General features: G+C 33.4%; 1 protein-coding gene and 1 long non-coding RNA gene across 3 annotated transcripts in view; one reads left to right on the top strand and one right to left on the bottom strand.

Annotated features, from left to right (window-relative positions):
- The window catches only part of DNAJC19 (DnaJ heat shock protein family (Hsp40) member C19), a 22,508-nt gene that overhangs the window by 7,800 nt on the left and 11,025 nt on the right, over window positions 1–3,683 (bottom strand). The window lies entirely within an intron of this gene.
- On the top strand, window positions 35–2,104 carry LOC108532808 (uncharacterized). Its single transcript, XR_001886558.1, has 2 exons — window positions 35–352; window positions 1,077–2,104. It is a non-coding gene; the product is annotated as an uncharacterized LOC108532808 (long non-coding RNA).

Raw genomic sequence — 3,683 nt, 5'->3', positions numbered from 1 at the left:
ACCAGAAGCAAATAGCTGGATTCTTGGGAAAGAGGAATTTAATTTAGATTTCCTCAATCTCAAGCTTGAAATTTTCTTCAGCACAAAAAACCCAGGCAGATTTTTAAAGCTTTGTTTTTGGTTGGAGGTGATACCCAGCTTAAGAAAATTTTGACACTGGGTGACCCACCACTAGTTTAATAGTGAAATTACCCTTTATCCATAAATAAACTTTAGAAATATTTTTTCAACACCTGTAATTTTTTTCTCATCTTTAACAGTCACAGTTGCAGATTATATTTCTAGAGCTGAGTCTCAGAGCAGACAAAGAAACCTCCCAAGGGAAACTTTGGCTAAAAACAAGAAAGAAATGGTAAGGAGAATTTAACCTGTAGGTTTTTGTTTTTTTTTTTTTAATTTTTGGTATGGTTTAGCTTTATTTTTTTACTACTATTACTGTGTGATCACTTGTTTCCACAAATAGACAATACTATTTTACTTAAAGACTCTTGAATGTGTTCTTGGCCCCAGATAACTAAAGATATGCATGCTTGAGCCTGAAATGCTTTTTAGTTAGAGCTCCAAATAGCATTTATAAAATTCAACCTGCCCAAAGATATTGGGCATAGAGACTGTTGCCTAATTCAGGAGCAATAGGCTATATACCTCTTCTCATTGATGGATATAGACCTTTTAAATTTTAGTTCTTTTAAATGCTTTACGGTATTTGATATGTAAATGTGATTTTCAAAAGAAGGTGAGTAAAGTAGGTGATTATTTAAATGTTTAATATTAACTGTTTATGTCATTTTCATGGTGAGCTTTCCAGTGTTTTAAAATTAGGTGCAGTTTTCATTAGTTCAGATGTTTTGTGTGGTTTGGGCACTGCTAGGTACTAGAGATACAAAGTTGAAAGACCCATAGAGTGGAATACTTTGGTATTTGTTTTGAATTTTATAGACGTTTTAATACTTTGATCCATTGTGGCATATGAAACTGAAAATTTTCATTAGCTAATTAATGTTTATGTAGCTATTTTCCTCCTCAGCTATAGATTTCATTTATAAAGAAGTTGAAAAGTTGTCTCCCTTTGGCAGGCAAAAGATGTGATTGAAGAGCATGGTCCTTCAGAAAAGGCAATAAACGGCCCAACTAGTGCTTCTGGCGATGACATTTCTAAGCTACAGCGTACTCCAGGAGAAGAAAAGATTAATACCTTAAAAGAAGAAAACACTCAAGAAGCAGCAGTCCTGAATGGTGTTTCATAAACTGAAGAAGTTCCTAGTTTACAGTTCTTTTACATTACATTTACAATAGTGCTTGTACAAGCTTGCCAAAGATAGAATATGGATCGCCAGTCTTTACATCGCACTTTCAGTTCCTCCATTTGGAATTCAAAAGGGGAGGGATCCTGAAGAAATCATATGTTAAACATACTTTGACACCTACTGTGTTATAAAATATATCATCAGATGTGCCTTGAGAATAGTATATGTAACATTAAAAAAAAGTTGCTGGCTATAGGAAATGTTATTTTGTTTTCAAAATATGGCAGAGATGGGGGGTGGTGGGTGGGGTGGGATCCCTAACGTAATATTCTTTATGAAAGCATTAGCTGCTTTTGTTACATTTTAATATGCAACCACTTCTTCACCTGAGGAAAACTAGAATGAAATGCAGTCTAAAATATTTTGCACTGAATTGTAATTTCTTCATTAGTTTAGTCTGGAAACTGGTCTGTTTTAATGTGTTTTTTAAATGCTGTATGTAGAGGAAAATCTGCAGACCACTGGAATACATTTGTTAAACTCTCATCTGCAGGGACACTGGGCGATACTTGGCAGTGACTGTTCTACCTTGAGGCTTTGTTTGGTTTATTTATTAAAGTGTACAGTATTTAAAATCAAACATAGCTTTAGTTAAAACACTAAGCTGAATTAGTCATGTCCATTCAGACATAACCTGAACTACTGAAAAGATCAATTTCCAGAAAGTTTATTCTGTATAAACTACATGTTAGTCTTCAGTAGAGTATCTTTTTTTTTTCCTTTTTTTTTTTTTATTTCGGTTGTTTGATGTGCAATATGTTTTTGTATGCAGGTAGTAAATAAACTTTGATCTTCCATTTGCTGAATTTTTTTAACTTTCTACTTTTTATACCAGTTGCAAAGTAGTTGGAGCTATTTATAGACTTAGGATAGTATACTTTGCTTTTTAAAAAGCAGTTATACTTGCTCGTAAATAGCATTAAAATGTCAGCTGGCCATTTAATCATTTTGTAATGAATCCTCTGAAATCTTAACACAAGTTTAGGCTGTTAATTATAGGTAATTAATAATACATGTGATAATTAGGAAAAAAAACCTAACAAAATTCTAATCAAAGGCAACTTTGGAAGACAATGGGGGATAGAAGGTATGACAGGCAACTTTTAAATAATAGGCCAGTGTTTTGCTTCTTGATTCTCAGCTTATTTTGAAGGCTCTCATACCAGTGACTAAAAATCAGTTATTAAACTTTATATGTTTTAGCCAGAGCTTAATTTTTATGAAGATAAAGACATGAAGTTTAACAGTGGTATAACAATTAGTACAGCTAATTGTGAGGTCAAGTCAATTGTTAGAAGGCTTTGTTCCACAATATTATATAGACCACTGAACAAAGAATGACAGCCCTTTGCATCATTTGGCATATGAAAAGTGTTTTTTGTGTGCATAGTTTAATTTTTTATGTGCATAAAAATGTGATTTTATATGATCTGAAGGATAATGCAGGATACAGTTTAAAATGTAAAATTTGCCAGGTCAGTATATATAACCCTAGCCCTCAAATTAATTACAATTAAGGTTAAAATGTGCTGGTATTAAGTGCTTTTTCCTGAGGCCTTCTGATTGGTTCCTGGTAACAGAATTTTAAAGTAAGGTGTGAGTAGTGCAACTCTTGTCCTTTATATATAAAAGGTATCAAGTAATTTCATGTCCTGATTTAAAAAAAATTACCCACAAATGTCTCTTTTAAATCGATCAAAGTTAGAAACAGTTTAAATAGTCTCAGTTCTTACATAATTGGGTTAAAAATTATAAGGTATTAGAGGACCTTTAATGCCAAATTGGCAAATTGGTAAAGAAAAAAATGATTTTTCATTCTCTCCCATGTAGAATAGTCAGATACACTAAAATCCATTTTCCATAAAGATTGTTTCAACGGGAATGGAAGAAACAAAATCTTAAGAGTATAGCTGAACCAGTTCTTCATACTAGCAATAAATAACCACACTAAGTTCATTATTTTACAAATGACTAAACCCAGTGTCTTGTCCTTTAAAAAATATAGGTACTGCAGAATTGTGATAAACATGCATTTGTTTTTTTAAAGACAGCCCACTCCCCAAATGGTAGCCATTAATTCCGGTAGTCTTCTAAATGTATTTGAGAGGGGTCCATCTTTTGGCTGCTATCCTAGTTAGATGAGATGTTGCTATGGGAAGAACTTGCCAGTATACACTAAACAGACACTTAAGCAAAAGATACATTCTGGAGCCAGGCGCAGTAGCTCATGCCTTTGGTTCTAGCTACTCGAGCCTGAGGTGGGAGCATCATTTGAGCTCGGTTCTGCGCCAGTGAGACCCTCTTTAAAGAGAAGGAAAAGTATTCTGGAAGGTCTTGTGCAGTTCCAACAATGTTTCAGCATATATATATATATAT

This window comes from Rhinopithecus bieti, unplaced genomic scaffold (genome assembly GCF_001698545.2).
Source record: "Rhinopithecus bieti isolate Rb0 unplaced genomic scaffold, ASM169854v2 scaffold_76, whole genome shotgun sequence".
NCBI classification, from domain to species: Eukaryota; Metazoa; Chordata; class Mammalia; order Primates; family Cercopithecidae; genus Rhinopithecus; species Rhinopithecus bieti.
This window is presented reverse-complemented; position numbering and strand designations above follow the sequence as displayed.